We start from the raw sequence: 17,495 nt of genomic DNA on the forward strand, positions 1-17,495 counted from the left end.
AGTAAACTTACTTCCCCAAACCAATAGTGAAATAAAAACTGGTTATTTGGGAGATTGTGTTAGTAAGATGTCTCCCAGAAACCTCTGGACAGTCTTTGAAATAGATTGGGCATCTTTTTGGTGGGATGGTCCTCTGAGGGGTCATTCAATGAGGATATGTATATTAGTTATTTTTTGTTGTTGTGATAAAACACCATGGTCAAAAACAACTTGGAAAAGAAAGGGTTTGTTTCATCTTACAACTTGTAGCCCACCCTCCAGGCACAGCAGGGCAGGAACTTGGAGGCAAGAACTGAAGCAGACACCATGACAAAGTACTGCTTACTGACTTGCTCCTCTTGTCTTGCTCAGTTTGTTTTCTTATACAGTTCATGCTTAACAACCAGTTCTGGAAACTCCCACAGTGAGCTGGTTCTTCCCACATCAACTGTCTATCAAGAATAATACCCTGTAGACTTGCCCATATGCCAATCCAGTGGGGGCATTTTTTTCTCAATTGAGGTTCTCTCTTCCCTAAAAACTCTAGTTTGTGTCAAGTTAACATAAAACTATCCAGCACAAGAAGTGATTAACAAAGTTTTTGTGGGGGATCCAGGGTATCCTGACCAATATCCTCCCACAATGGTTAAAAACCTGCCTGGAAGGACATTGTGAGAGTATGATAGCTAGTTCAGTGGCTTCTTTAAAATGCAGACCAGAGTGTGAGAAATGCTAATGGACAACAAGAAAAAGGGCCTGCAATGTTCCTCAAAAGGCTAAAGGATCAGATAAAAAAAAGTACTTGGGATTAGACATTAGGTAAGAGATGCTAAAATTACCCTTTTTAACTCCCAGTGGGCCACACATATTAAAAAGGTGAAAAAACGAAAACCCCGAATGACAAAAGGGAAGGAAACTGAAAGAGTTATTGAGAGAGGCCTAAAAGGTCTATGTAAGGAGAAATAAAGAAAAACACAAGCAAAAGGCTAATTGCTGACAACCATGAACCAGACTGATGAGGGTGGACAAGGATCTGTGAAATCTAGGTCCAAAATGTAAGGAAAGCAAATGTAGAGAAAAGGAATGATTCTCATCTTAAAATCAATACAGAAATAATAGTCCTCACTGCTTTTGATGAGGATTAAAAGACACCCAGAAATGTCTTTTGTCTTCTAAAACTTCCACCATGGGGTTAACTGTGAAGCTTTTGGGGTCTGTTTCTGCTCCCTTCCTGCTCTTTTTATTGCTGGAATGTTCCCTCACATCTATGTCATTTTGGTAAAGTGCCAAACCTCTTGCTACATATGTTTTCTTTTCCCCTAACCACAGGAAGGAAAAAACCAAAACCAAAACCAAAAAACAGAGATATGAAAGTCCAAGGTGGCAAGAAGGTTTACTTGAGACTTCAACAACAACAACAAAGCTCGTGGGGAAAGAGGCTGGAGTTTCAGCTCAGTGGTTAATAGGATCTGTTGCTCTTACACAGGACTAAGTTTCTACTCCCACAGCCTACATGGTGGTTCACAACCATCCATAATTCCAGTTCCTGGAGATGTGATGCTCTCTTCTGCAAATACACACATGAACACACAACACATGTAAAACAAGATGAGTAAGTCTAATTTTATCTTAAAATTATCTTAAAAGTTTGGTAGTTAAAAATCTATGGATACATCCTCCTCTAAAGTACAGCCTGGTAAAAAGGCGGTGTAAGAATGATATGCAGTGCTAGTTACTGGTGCTGGAAGGTCACGGTCACGACAAAACCCAGTATCAGTATCAGAGCTTTATTAGGAGGAAGAAGGGTGGAGGGGAACAAGAGAACCAGGCCTGGGGAAGGAGCACGTGCAAAGAGAGAGATAAAGATGGTGGGGGAAGAGAGAACAGAACAGAGAGAGAGAAGGTGGGGTCTGAGCCATGGCTCTTTAAGGTGCAGGTGGGCTTACAGAGCTACGCCACCACGCATGCACAGATTGCTTGACTACAGCTCATGTATGTAATCACCAGCTCACACTGATGACTTAAGACAAAAGACCGCTTGTCAAGCTCCTGAACTGTGTATGTGCTATCACGCAACTGGAGCATGGCAGAATTCTAACAGGTTGACTTCTAAACGACTGTATTGAGTGAGGTGACCCAGACCCAGAAAGACAAATATCACATGTTCTATCTCATCACATGCTCCCAGCTTCAAATCTTAAGATAGAAGTGTAGTCCTCACCCCATCAAGGAAAATTCTCTTTGCAACAGATGAAGACCGTTAAAGAAAACCACAACAATCAAATTTCAGAGCCGTGAATCCCTATCCCATTGATTAAAGTCACAACTCAATTCCACACCCGAGGGACAGGGAGCATTGCAAAAGTGGGGTCAAAAAGACTTTAAGGGCCAGAAGATCAGGAAGTTTGCTGTGAGATTGTGTCTCCTAGTAATGTTCAAAGTTATCCCCATAAAGTCTCACCAACATGACTGCCTAAACATGAACCGAACAGGGACAACAATGGACATAGAAAAGTGAACGAGGGAAAGACAGTGACATTTCAACCCTACACAAAGAACTACAGGCAACTAAGAAATGCTGAGAATGGGAGAAATAGTCTTTCCAGGGAAGAGCTGGTAACCAAATGGTTACCCATTACCAAAAAGTCATCCCTAAAAACATACATACATATAAGTGATAGTATATAGACTAGGCAGAATATATTCAGGAATATATATATATATATATATATATATATATATATATGCATATAGCAACAATTAATGAAAGAGAAGACTGAATTTTTTTTAATTATTTAAACTGAAAATAGATTTTTTTAATACAATGTATTCTGATTATGGTTCCTCCCCCCAACTCCTCCCTGGTCTTTCCCCATTCAAATCCACACCTTTTCTTTCTCTCTCTTGTTGGAAAAACAGATGTATCAAAATAATTATAAGATAAAACAAAATCAAACAAACTGGAGTAGGACAAAACAAACAAATAAGAAAGAGTCAGAGAAAAAGCACAAGAAACATGTAGAGACACAAATATTCGTACACACAGAAATCCCATAAAAACACAGAGTTGGAAACCATGATACAAATGCAAAAGATCTGTAAGGGGAGAAAAGGCCTAACAAAGCACTATGAAACAAAGAAAATCCAAAAATGTCATTGAGTTAGTTGTGAGTTAGCTATCTACTTCTGAGTATGGGACCTGCCCTTAAGAGTGGTTTGTATATTCAGTGAAACTCCATTGGAGAAAACTAAGTTTTCCTTTGGGAGCACTTATCAACTGGAGATAGCTTTTGGGTTATGAGATGGGGGATTGTGCCCACTTCCCCTCTCAGTACTGGGATTCCATTTGACTCAGACCCATGCAGGCCCTATGTATGTGAGTTCCTATGGGCTTTAGTCCTGCTGTGCTTAGCAGGGCCTTATTTCCTTGGTGTCTTCTAGCTCCACTGGCTCTTAGAATCTTTCTTCCTCTACTTCAATATGGTCACCTAAGACTTGGGGGCAGGGATTTGATGAAGATGTTCTATTTAGGATTGCCTGTTTCACAGTCTTTCACTCTTTGCACTTTGTCCAGTTGTAGGTCTCTGTATTTGTTTCTATTTACTGTAGGAAGAAGCTTACTGATGGTGACTAAGCAAGGCATTGGTCTGTGAGTATAGCATAATACTATTAGGGGTAATTTTATCTATGTTTCTATAGCAGAACAGTAGTATTTAGTTCCCCCTAGGTCTCTGGCCTATTTACTCTCAGGTTCTTGGTCACCAGTGCAGTGATGGAGATGGTTTTCATCTTATGGAACTGGTCTTAAATCTAATGAGATATTGGTTCTGTACTCACACAACCTTTGTGCTACTATTGCAGCAGGACATCTTGCAGGCAGGACACCATTGTAAATAGAAGAGTTTGTGGCTGGATTGGTGTTTCTCCTTTGGTAATGAGAATAGCACTATCCAGTACCATGGACACTAGTCCATAGTGGTGAAGGCTTTATGTAGTCACCAACTCAACTTCTCCGTGTTCCAGAAATTTTGTGTCTGTTGTCTTCAACAGCAAGACCTTAGCATCAATGTGTGAACAACAACAAATAGCCTTGGCAGTCGCCTGGGTTGTTCTGGTGTTCTCATAGGACTCCTTTTGCCAACAACTTGATTAGATGTAACACATTTTTTTTGAACTTGAGGATTCAGTTGGTAATGAGAGATGTCCAAATGGGGCTCCAAAAAGAGACGGTAATAATTTTAGTCATCAAGTCTGATAAAATTATCAAAGCTGAGAAATGAGAAAATTAACAGCTATCAGTAGGGCCAGCAAGATGGGTCAGAAGGTAAAGACAATTGCCATTAAGCCAGTCAAAGAGTTCAATCCCTTCCACATGGTTGAAGGAAGGAATGGATACTTGCAAATTATCTTCTGACACCATCCCACACATACATTCACACATAAATAAATAAATAAATAAATAAATAAATAAATAAATAAACACACTTAAAAAATTTAAAGAATTATAAGTAAAGGCAGATATGGCAGCTCACACCTATAATTCCAAGACTTGGGCAAATAAGGTAGGAAAACTACATGTGTTTTGTGGACATCCTGGGCTATGTAATGAGTTCTATCTAACCTTATGTGCACAGTAAGACACTGTCTCAAACAACAATAACAGCAAAGGGCCAGTAGCATACTCTTTTAATTACAGAACTTTGGAGGAGGTGGAGCCAGGAGGTTCAACATAATCTTCAGTTCTGTAGGGTAAGAGTAAGAAGCCAGCCCAGGATGCCTGAGACCATTTTTTTTTTCCAAAATAAAACTAAATAAATGAGTAACTATGAATGAAATCTAGGTATGATGGTAAAGGCCTGAAATACCAACAGGACTAATCTCAAATTACTGTCCTTCCTGCCTCAGGGTCCTGGCATGTACAGAGCCACAACAATTTTTTGAAAATCTTTTTAAATCCATGTGTGTATCTGTTTCAATTTATATCACTTGTGTGTAGGTGCCTATAGTGGCCACAAGAGGGTATTGATCCTTGGAGCTGGATTTCCAGGTGGTTATGAACTACCCAATGTGGATATAGGCACAGTTCTTCAGTAAAAGCAGTACTCACTCTTAATGACTCAGTGTCCGGCTACCTGATATTCATGTTTTTAAAATAACAGCACGGGGCCTGGAAAGATGGCTCAATGCTTAAGAGCACGGACTACTCTTCTAGGGGGCCTGAGTTTGGTTTCCAGCTTCCACATCAGGGAACTCACTGCCACCTGTAACTCAGCACCAGAGATATCTGCACCTCTAGTCTCAGAGGGTGATGCACTCATAGGCACATATCCACACCCACATGCATAACTGGAAATAATAAAAAAATATTAAAAATAACAGTGGAATACTATGAAGAATTTCATAGCAATGTACAAGGAGATGTAGATAACATATGCAGATATCTCAATGTCATTGAAAGTTATTGTTGAATAATAAATTAATGTCTGAATTGCTTTCCACACACAGGACACGCTGCCACTAGAAAAGCTTTCCATTTGGAAATTCTATTTTTAGAAGCTTTGTTAATTACTTCTTCCAAACATTTGTGCATTTTTGAGATAAAACTTTTTGAAACTAGAGAAAGAGGAAGCGCAGCTCAACATAATTTATCAGACCAGGAAACAAAGTGATAAATTTTGCAAGGAAACAAGAAAATGAAGAAGAAAAAAGATATCTCACATCAACCTAGATGTTATCCCTTTAAAAAAATAGTTTAACAGACATGGGACTTGAAAGATTCTATTTGAGCTGGATGGAATCTGACAGCCTCCATCCTGCAGTCTAGCTTTCTTTTTCATTTTTAAATTGAAAATACATTTTTTCTCATGTAATATATCCTGATTATACTTTCCCATCCCTCTACTCATCCCAGCTCCTCCCCACATTCCCTCCCAACCAGATTCACCCCCTTTCTGTCTCTCATTAGAAAAGAACAGACTTCTAAGAGATATCAACCAAACATGAAAAAATAAAATATAAAAAAATGAAGCATAAACTTTCATATTGAAATTGGACATGGCAACCCAACAGGAGGAAAAGAATCCTAAGAGCAGGGAAAAGAATGAAAGATCCACTCATTCTCAGTCAGGAGTCCCATAAAACTACTAAGATAATAGCTGTAATATACATGCAGAGAACATGACGTAGACCTGTGTGGGCCCTGTTCTCAATGCTTTAGTCTCTATGATCTCATATAAGCTTTGCTCAGTTGATATAGAAAGCTCTGTTCTCTTGGTGTTCTCCATCCCCTCTGACTCTTACCATCTTTCTGCACCCTTTTCTGTGGCCTTTCCTTTGCTCTGAGGGAAGAGAATTGATGGAGACCTCCAACTTAGACTCTCTTTCTATATAATGTCTGTCTGTGGGTCTCTGCATCTGTTCCCATCTGCTGCCAGAGGAAGACTCTATGATAATGAGTGGATAAGACAGTGGTCTGCTGAGAATATACCTTAGCAGTTGACAGGTAAGAGAGGAGGCAAGGAGTAGATGAGGGAGGATGGAGTCAGACTATTGGTGGTTGGGAGAATCTTGCAGCCTTACTGGCTGGCAGTCAGAGTGTTCTTTCATTTATACAGAACTCAGTAAGCAGGGAGAGATCATGTTGCTTCAAGACATAGATCCTATCATTTCTGTCCCAGGACACATGTTTAACCTCCTCTTTCACATCTGGGGGGTCATAAGTTTAGTCATCATTGATAAACTGTGACAGAAAAGAGACGTCTTTTACAGTCATTTTTCCTCATCAACCCCATAGCCCAACTTTTAAGAATCTAGAGACATATTTTACCCAAGCGTGGGAGCCTGTTCTCAGGCTCGAAGCTCTTGCAGTTTCAAGGACATTAGATAGAAAGAAAATCTCCAAGCCACCCAGGCAGATTGCCAGGTCCTAAGCAGTTTATTATTAACTCTCAGTTATCAGAGTGTCAGCTGGCAGTAGGCTCAAGAAAAATCCCCAGGCCAAAGCTGCTGCAGTTGCTATTCAATTTCTGACATAACAAAATGCTTACATTTTATATCTTTATAGAATTTATTTATACATCTAATCCTGGCATTCTTTTGTTCCTTGGCCATACCACACCACAGTGGCTATGCACAAGTTATCTTTTCTAAGAAAGGGAGGTCCTGATATCTCATTCTTTTTTCATTTTTCTATACTATTTTGCCCATCAATATACATCTCTGTGCAGGACAGAGGTAACTCCAGCCAATCTAACCTTGTTGTATCTTTCCCTCAAGGGGAATACCACATGTGACCCTCAATCTTATCTGCCATGTAATCACCTGAGTGTATAGTAGGAAGAGGCATTTAATCTGATCTGTTGCCAACCTCTCTAGCCCACCCTATTTTGTTTACTTTGTACTGACTATATTGTTCCTCAGTAAACAGGGACAGATGTTCTAAGAATATCTTGGAGCCAGAGCCTCACAAAGAGATCTCTGCCATCTTCACGTGTGCTACAACCTCCAGGGCATAAAGAAGACTTTCAAGTAGAGCCAGATGAAAATATCTTCCTAAGAGAGGGATGGGTAGTATACTCAGGACTTTCCTGGAGAAGCGTAGAAGCAGTACTCCTGGGAGAAGGCATACATGAATTGTAAGAATACCCCATCAATCCAGTATCCCCAAGTTGTGCAAACATTAAAAGCCCCCTAAGCATGCAACATGCAGAGATCAAAACCAAAATTGGCAAGGCAGTGATCCTTAGGTTCAGTTTTACCGGATCTTTGTCAAAAGCTGTAGTGGATGTGTGACTTTTGCCATCCTCATCAGATATGGCTGTGCCACTGATATATGAGTGTAGAAGAATATCATTAGGAATCACTTTATTGATTTTTTTAGACCAGTAATGTTTGGTTTTATCCCAAGTCTCTAGGCTATCTAGTTTGGTTCTTGATTACCTAAGTAGTGTCTGCTATGGTTCCATCTTGTGGAGTGACCCTTATGTCAAATCAGACCTTGGTTGGCTACTCCCACAAATTCTGTGCCACCATTGCTGTCGCATATTTTGCTGGCAGGACAGATTGCAGGTCAAAGGTCTTGTGACTGGGTTGGTGTCCACGTTTCTCTTTCAGTATTCTGCAGAGTACCTTCTCACACCAAAGAGACCAGAACATAGGGGGTGAAGGCTCCGTTTAGGTGCCAGATCAACTTCTCAATGTTCAATGAGATGTGTGGGTGTTGTCCTTGGCAATGAGGCTCCATATCATTTTGGAGAGATCAACCCTCAATCTTAACAATAGCCTGGGTTGTTTGGGGGTTTTCCATGGACCACATTGGCTAGCAACTCAACTAGAATACAACCCAGTCCTGGCCTGGAAGCCTTGTGTGATGGCTATTTTTGGTTGCCAACTTGACGATATCTGGAATGAACTCCAATCCTGTAATGCAGGGTGCACTTGTGATCTGGATCTTGAAGCAGTGAGACAGAGGTTTTTGATGTGGATCTTGAAGTGAGAAGACACACACTTTTAATTTATGTCTTGAGGTAGGAAGGCACACCTTTAATTTGGGCCACTCCTTCTGCTGGAAGCTTATATAAGGACAATGGAAAAAGAAAGGGATTGTTTGTTCTTTGCCTTCTTTGCCCTCACCTTGTAAGCACATCTATTCCTTCCCTGGCATTGAAGCCTATTTCATCAGGATTCCAACATATACAGAAGACCAGCTGAGACATCAAGTCTTATGGAACCAAGCAACTACCAGACTCGTGGACTTTCCATTCACAGCTAGTTATTGTGGGACTGCAGCCTGTATGTCATCCCAATAAATTCATATGCATATATATGTATATATATATATATATATATATATATATATATACACATACACACACACACACACACACAAGTCTTAAGAGACAGCCAGTTGAGACTCTGTATCCCCCATTACTAGGAATCTTCATTACGATAATCTTCATAAATTCCAGAAAGTTTCCACTACCCTGAGTTTCCATACTGTCCCCCACACTCCCTTCAGTTCTAGGCATCTCCCCATATACTTTCTCTCTTTATCCCATCTACCACCACATTTGGCCTCTCCTCTTCCTGTTGCCACCCACCACCAATCCACCCATAAAATCTATTCTATTTCTCCTTCCCAGGGAGATCCATGTATCCCCTCTAGACTCCTCCTCCTCTTTACCTAACATCTTTGGGTCTATGATTGTAGCTTGATTATCATTTACTTAACAGCTAATATCCACTTACAAAAACGAATACATTCCATACTTGTCTTTCTGCATATGGGTTACCTTACTCAGGGTGATTTTTTTTTCCTAGTTGGATCAATGCAAATTTCATGTCATGTTTTTCTTATAGGTGTTTATGGTGTTTATAAAGTGGCAATTTGAATCAAAGAAGTCTTTGTCTAGAGTATTAAGACTATAAGTGAAATGAAAGAAAATATGAGGCAAACACCCTACAGACAGGTGTTTTGTTACATGGTTTGTAAAAAGGCCTTACTATATCTGCCCTGACAGCAAAGTAATGATAATGATGATTTTTAACACTCACTCTAGAACATCATCTGGTGAATTAAGCCACCAGAAATGCTGTGTATTTATTCCACTGTTGTCTTCATTGGTTATAAGATTTTGAACTTCCTCTCTTAGAATGGGCTTTTGTAGTTAGTTCATTCTTTGAGTAAAAATATTACTCTGATTACTTTATAGCCACTGCTCACGTTAGATTAAAAATGATTATATATTCAGCTTGATGAAATGTATCTTTAATTAGACATTTCTCAGTTAAACCTATCCCAAAAAGTGCTGATTGTCAGTTATTAAAGCCTTCAAATTCTTTGCTTTATTTTCTTTAAAACTAGATGGTAAGTAAGGTTAAAAAATTGTGTTCAAGTATTAAACTACCTAAAGTAAGTGTTCTTCTTTCTCAGATGGTTATTTTGGACAAAATAATACTAATTTGACATTGTAAATTCTGCTGCCTTCATTGGAAAGTCAATTATTTTAAAGATCTCTCTTCATTCTCCATTAACTCAATTCATTACTAAATATAATCTGAAATCACAACTTCAGGAAAGCACCACTGAAATCACAGTGAAATTTCTGTTTCTTAAAAAGTTCAAGATAACTTTTTCACTAGTCTGAAAATTAACTGAAGACTGACAACATGGAAGGAAAACATGGAATTTCTGAAAGAATGATTTTTGTAGAATTTTAATTTGCCTTATTTCCATCCCTTTCTCCTCAGGTTCATAGTGACCTTGTTAATCAATGTCCTGCAACCATAGTAGCTGTATAATTGTCAAGGTTCACAAAAATAAATACATACTGTAGAAGAGGGTTTGCTAGCCTCTCTTACATGTGACAGGGGTTGGGAAGTCCAAAAATGGTCATTTGGAAACTAGACAGGCTGCTCAATCCATGAAGCTGGATGCGTCAGGAGTCCCACTTTGGCATAGAAGGTCTGGAAATCTGGAGCACTCCTGGAGAGCTGCTGGCCTTGGGAAGACAAAGGAAACTGGGTTCTGATGGCTTTGTCAGTAGCAATAGCAATGAAGAGGTGGATGCACTCACTTGCTATTAAGAAATGAAGGTAGGTAAGCAGTGTTGCTTTCTCCTTGGACTTCTTTGTGTCTGGGCTGTTGCGGAAAGTGTCACCCACTCTGGAGAAATGTCTTCCTCACTCAGTTAATTCTTACTGGAAATCCCCTCAAGGACCCACCCAGAGGCTTGTCTTAGCTGACTCTAGATCCACTGAAGTCGACTCTAGAGCACTCATCATGCTGTGACTGAAGCATGTGAGCAACCCTAGAGAGTACAGAATGGCTTTGTAATTGTCTCCTGTTTCCATAAAGTAATAATCATAAAATCGTGCCTGTTGGCTCAGGTAACTGTAACTTGCCACTAGTACCAAAGGTGGAGTGTAAGATGGGAGAACTTCAGAAACAGGAGTACTGTATTACCAAGTTTCTTAGGTCTGACCACAATGTGCAAATAAAAAGAGAAAAAAAAAAAAAACAAATTGGATTCCACCATGATTAAGAAGCTTGTTTTTTCACGTGATATCACCAAGACAGTGAAATGACAGCCCACAAAATGGAAGAAAAGAATTAGTAGACTTTCTTTTTTTTTGGGGGGGGGGGGAGGAGTTCTTTTTCTATTTATTCTTTTCTTACGTATTACATCCCAAACACAGTTTAGTCTCCTTCCTCCTCCCAGACCCTCTCCCTACCTCTCCTATATCCACTCCTCCCATTTTTCCCTTCAGAAAAGGTCAGGCCTCCCAGGGATATCAACAGAACATAACATAACCAGTTACAATAAGACTGGGCACACATCCTCATATCAAGGCTCGACAAGGCAGCCCAGTAGGAGAAAAAGGGTCCTCAAAACAGGCAAAAGTGGGCCCTCCCCTCCCCCGCTTCCCACGGCGTGCCGGGCCCCGGGGTCCCCGCGGGACTCCGCGGTGGCTGCGGGCGCCAGACCGAGGGAGGGCGGGGGTGGGGTGGGGTGGGTGTGTCCACGCTTCCCCGCGCTCGGGCCGGGCGCCTCCAGGGACGCGGGGCGCAAGGCGGGCAGCTGGGCCGGGTTCGCCGTGCAGGCCGCGACGGGCGGGCTCCGGATCGGGTCGGTGGCTGGGGCTAGTCGCTGCCATGGGCTAGGGTCGCGGCCCCCGGGAGGCGCCTCCCGCGCGTGCCTGGCGCTTGTTGCGCCCTGCGTTCCTCGAGAGCCAGCGGGTGCAGGTCGGGCCCAGTTCATGGTTCTCCAGAATGACAGCTCCCAAGATTGACGTAGACCAGGTAGTTGGACCAACAACCGTTAAGACTGTCGGAGAAGCCCAGCTCTGGGTCCATCGTTATAAGCTGTGAACAGGATGTGACATGGGCTAACCCACAAGCCCTGCCTCCCAGCCCCCAGCCTGCCTGCTAGGATGTTCCTCATGAACGCCCCTCCAGTGGTGGTGCTCCAGTCCAGATGGGAGGCCTTCGGCCAGCCCAGGAGCTTCTGCTTTCCTGACTGCTTCTCCGAGTCTAAAGAGAACGCCTCCAGGGCCTCAGTGAGCACCAGGGTACAGATGCTCATCAGCACACTGCAGAGAGACGAGGCTGCCCTGGGCATGAGCCATGAGCGTGTCACACAGAGAGGACAACGTGCAGAAAGGTGCCGGGACACCAGACTGGCCCCCAAACCTGCTGTGTGCAGAGAGCAGCCAGAGCTCCCTGTCTGTGGTCTTGTTGCAGACTGTACACCCCTAGAGAAAGATGAAGCTGGGAAGCAGGGTCCCTTGGAGCTGGATTCTGACAGCGATGACTCCGTGGACCGGGACATCGAGGAGGCCATCCAGGAGTACCTGAAGGCCAAGGGTGGGGCTTCTGAGCCTGTGTCCCGAGCAGCCCCTTGTGTACCAGAGCCTTCCCACAGCTGCACCCTACCCATCCCGTGTCCCCCACAACTCACTCCTGACTCAGGCCGTGTCCCCCACAACTCACTCCTGACTCAGGTAGTGTTCCTGTGGGAGCCAGTGAGGACCCGGGCTCCACCTCCCCAGCTAGCATGAGCAGCGAGGATTCCTTTGAACAGAGCATCCAAGCTGAGATAGAACAGTTTCTTAATGAGAAAAGACAGCATGAAAACCCAAAGTGTGATGGGTCTGTGGATAAAAAATCAGATCCAAACGAAAGCCCTGCCAGACTTAGAGGGAACCGAGAGACCACATCCAGGGCAGCTCTGATAGGAACCTGTAAGGAGTTCATCTTCCGCAAACCTCCCAGGTTAACAAAGATGAGCGTGCAGCCCAGAAACTTCCGGCCAAAGGTCACCGCAGAGCCTGAGACCCTGGTGAGCACAAAGCTGACTGCCCACAGACCAGAGGCTTCCCAGAACAGGGGCGGGGTGAAAAGGAGCATGCCTGCCAGGCGAAGCAAGCACATCAGAAACTTGGCCCCAGTGCACCAGGCGTCTGACTCCAGCAGTGACGATGGCATCGAGGAGGCCATCCAGCTGTACCAGCTAGAGAAAACCAGGAACGAGGCCAGTGGGGACCCACCTCCGAGAACCCAGCTCAAAGAGGAGAGCCCTGGCTGTGCTCAGCCAAGTGCCTTGCCTGAAGCCCACAGGAGGCCCCCAAGCAAGAAAAAGCTAGCAGCCCCAAAGGTTACGGACACCACCCTGGGGGGGGGCTCCACCCTGACCCCCTCTCGAAGCTCCTAAAGGATTTGAGAGCCTCCAGACCTCCAGGACACACAGCTGCCAAGAGCGAAGCTGTGCACCAGGCTTCCTCGTGCCTCGCGGACTCGTCCACCGAGCTGATGTGCGTAGAAGCCATCCTGGACATTTCCAAGACCATCCTGCCAGCCCCCGTGGAAGGCAGTGACAGGCCATCCGTGAACCCACTCTTCTGTCCCCCACTCTTCTGTCCCCCACCGGTACCTCCCCGCTCTGAAGGTGACAGCAGCAACATTGACAGTGATGACAGCATAGAGCAGGAGATCCGGACATTTTTGGCCCTCAAGGCACAAGTAGGAAGTCTGCAGCCTGCCCAGGGCCCGCTGTCCCCACCCGGCCTCGGTGGCCAGACTGGCATCCCCAAGTCATCTCTTACTAAAACACCGGATCTTCCCCAGGGCTGCAAACGGAAGTGGAGAGGTGGCGGCAGCACTACAGTGCCCAAGAAAATAAGGGAGGGTAGAGAAAGTTCCCAGGACAGTGACCACATCCAGGGGAAGGGGCAGCCTGGCCATGATGGTTGGGACCCTCCCAGCCAGAGCAAAGTCACAGAGGCCCCAGGAGGAGAGGTTGAGGCCAGGGACCAGCCTGTCCCTTCTAGGACAGCTGCGCGCTCAGTGATGCACAAGGCCACGGGGGTCTCGAGAAAGCAGGCGAGGGGAAGAGTGCGGGTGAGAAAGAGAGCTCTGAGGATAAGAGCAGTTCTCTGGACAGCGATGAGGACCTGGACATGGCCATCAAGGACCTGTTGAGATCAAAGCGGAAGTTCAAGAGGAGGCGCCGAGACCCCCGGGCTGCATGGAAGAAGGTCAGATTCGGCACTGCAGAGACTCGGTGCGGAGAGAGGCTGAGCAGCCTCCCTGGGGACGGGAAGGACCACGGGCAGCAGGCCCTACGGAGTTGTCTGTCCAAGTGCAAAGGGGACAACAAAGATGGCCTGGGAAGAGGCCCAGTCAGCATCTTCAGCAGTGTGGCAGAGAGGGTGAGGCTGGGTGGCACAGCGGGGGAGGATGCAGCCCTGGCCTTGCTTCCCAGGAAGAAGAGTCCAGAAGGGATTCCTGCCTCTAAGGACGCAGGAGCCAGTGGCCGCCCTCCTTCTGTCCCCAGCCTTCTGTCTGAGGACAGCTCAGTGGACAGTGATGACAGCATCGAGTTTTTGGCAGAAAAGGCCAAGGAGTCTGTACGCAGTTCAGAGCCTCAAGGGGGCCCTGCCAAGCCAGAGATGCCCTGCAGGAAAGAGCCAACCCCAGGGCTGCAGCCTGGAGTGTGCACCCGGAGCCAAAAAGCCAGGGCAACCCCTCAGCTGGCCGAAGGAAGGAGAGGCCCAGAGAGAGCTCGGACCCAGGCAGCCGGCCTCTTAAGCCAGACTGGGAAGGGCACCCCTCGTGCTGAGCAGGCCCCTCGCCTCCCCACTGCCTGGGCCGAAGTGAGCCAGCGCTGCCCAAGAACACCAGCAGGAACAATTCTGCCAAAGTGTCTCTACCAAGCAGGAAAAGTGCCGGTGTGCACAAGGACCAGAGCCCCCGGGGAGAGCACACTGCCATGGCAGAAAGTGTTTTCGGTCAGCTGTCCAGTTGTGCCAAAGTGGGTGCTGAGGCAGGAAGTGCTAGGGGGACCTTTCACCTGAACTATGGCAGCCAGAACCTGCTGACCCCCAATCCTGGACCCCAGGCTGAACTCACCCTCCCCTGGAATGACTTTGCACACCAGAGCAGGCTGTCCAGCCCATGGGCACTGAATCCCGGACCAGGCACACTGTGGACAGGGGTCTTCGGGGCTGAGAAAGAAAAGGGGGCACATCAGAGGCTGGGGGCCCATCTGGCCTCTCCTCAGGCCCCAGGAAGGGCCTGCCCTTCCTCTCCACCCAGCTCTTCCACTTCGGGAAGAGTGTCTCCTGGGGGAGCAAACAGGCTGGCCTCTTCAGCCCCAGCCTGGGCCTGCCTCTGCAGGGTCCAGCCTTCTCGGCCTTCAGGGAGACCCTGCCTGACCACAGCCCTGTGTTTGGAAGCTCACACTTGCTTATGAAGGACAGTGGGCACTGGCCAAGCTGGAAGGCTCAGGGGCCCTGAGACAGCACGACAGGAGGAATTCTGGCTCTGAGGACAATGTCCTAGACCTGAGGTATCGACACAGGGTTGACAGGCCTTGGGCAGTGATGCCAGCGAATTCAGTGACACCTCTGTGGAGGATGGGGGCATGATGACAGTGAGCAGTAAAGGCCTCAAGTTGTGACAGGCATGTCCTGACTCTCTTGTCATAGCTGTGGAAGTTCAGTGTGTGTTGGCAGCATGGGGTGGAGGTAGGGGCTGCTGACCATTAAAGAGCAAAAAGAAGGGTCCCTTCTGCGCAGCCCCCTGTATAAATATGTACACTAATCTCAAATGACATTTTTATTTAATGGATGTGTCCTGGTACATATGGTTTTTGTAGGTTTTTTTGTAAATTATTTAAAGTAGTGTAAGAAATACTTTTTGAAAATGTCACTCGATCTTGCAGGGTGTTCCTAGCTGCAATTCTCTCTGGTCTCCATGCATGTGTGTAGATGAGCAAACACTTGGTTCTCACCATCCTGTGAGGGTCAGAGACAGAGGCTGGATCTGTAGGCCATTTGCTGGTACAAATTTTTAGGCAGGCCTGGAGACAGCAGCAGCAGCTGTCTACCTCGGAAGTGTGTCAGGACGCCACTGGGACAAGGGTGCTTCCTGAAGACTCTAGCCCCTGGCCAGAGGCTGTCTCTGCTTCCTGTAGTTGTGGCCGGTAGCTAGAAAACACTTCAAAGCACAACAACCAGCAGATAGCTAGCCAGTCATCCCCTGTCTAGTGTGGGAACCTGGCTGCTGGCTCTGCAGCTCAGCTGAGGCCAGATCGTCCAGTATCCAGTTGCTGGGACATTCTAGCATCCCTATAAACCTCTTTATACTGAGAGAGTTACTGGTTTGCCTTTATTTGTGGCTCTAAAAGGTGATTCCAAATGTTTGTTTTGACTGTTCTGTTCTTGATGTGTGTATGGGTGGAGAGTGAGGCCATGAGATGGTTTGGTCCCTGAACACCTTAGTCACATGTGATGGAGAACCCCAGCCCTAGAAACAGTGGAGACAAACCCTCCCCACACCAGCCCTGTAGGACTCAAAGCCCAGTTGTATGTGACCAAGGATGACACCAGCAGCCTGCATGGCTTTCTGCAACCCTGCCTCTACACAGGAGAAAGAAGGGCCTGGCCAGTGCTGAGGCCAGGCTGCAGGCAGCAGCGTTGGGTCCTGGAAAGCTAGCCAGAGTGATACTGCCTTGGTGCTGAGGTGCCAGTGGCAACTTGGGGCTGAAGATGTGCTGGACCCCAGATGTGAGGGTTACATCTGTGTTGCGATTATCTCCCTGTCACCCCTGCCTGAGTCATGCAGCTCAGTGTACTGGGTTGCTGTGGCTCTACTTTGTGGCTGGATTCTGTTGGTGTTCTAACGTGGAAGTGAGTTTTCTATTTTATGCACCAATTCACTTCTGTGCCCAGATGCTGACACATACTCCCACCATCCTCAGTGTCTGCCATGTTGGAGCTGTGACGTGCACAGGGCTCTGTGGTCCTGTCTTGCCCCTGAACAGCCTGTGTATAATAAATTCCATGTGCATATTATATTTGTTCATGTGTTTCTGGGAGAAACAGCTTTGTGTCATCCGTGTTCCCACTTTTAACAAGAGTGCTTTTAACCCTTGAAAACAAAAAGCATCTTGTTTTGTATGTAAGACCCATTGGGTTTTTGTTTTTGTTTTTCTAATGAATAAACCAAGTACTACCCACAAAAAAAAAAAAAAAAAAAAAAAAAGCAGGCAAAAGTGTCAGAGTCAGTCCCTGTTCCCACTGTTAGGAGTCCCACAAGAACACAAACCTACACAACCATAATACATATGCAGAGGACCTAGGTTAGACCAATACAGGCTCCCTGATTGTCAGCTAATGCTTTGCGAGCCCCCAATGAGCTCTGGTGAGTTGATTCTATAGGTTGTGTTCTTGTGGTGTCCTCAAGCCCTCTAACTCCTACAATCCTCCCTCCCCCTCTTCTACAGGATTCCCTGAGCTCTGCCTAATGCTTGTTTGTGGGTCTTTGCTCCTATCTGCTCCTATCAGTTACTGGATGAACCCTCTGATGATGATTATGCTAGGCTCCTGTCTATGAGTATAGCAGAATAGCAATAGGAATCATTTCATTGACTTCTCCTCCCCCACTCTTATTCCGTTCTATCTTAGGTCTCTGGGCTATCCAACCTCTGCAGGCAGTGTCAGGTATGGGCTCCCCC

General features: G+C 45.6%; 1 pseudogene; it reads left to right on the forward strand.

Annotated features, from left to right (window-relative positions):
* Window positions 1-11,641: 11,641 nt before the first annotated feature.
* LOC114686728 lies at window positions 11,642-16,800 on the forward strand (annotated as a pseudogene).
* Window positions 16,801-17,495: the final 695 nt, after the last annotated feature.

The sequence above is a fragment of the Peromyscus leucopus genome, chromosome 1 (genome assembly GCF_004664715.2).
Source record: "Peromyscus leucopus breed LL Stock chromosome 1, UCI_PerLeu_2.1, whole genome shotgun sequence".
NCBI classification, from domain to species: domain Eukaryota; kingdom Metazoa; phylum Chordata; class Mammalia; order Rodentia; family Cricetidae; genus Peromyscus; species Peromyscus leucopus.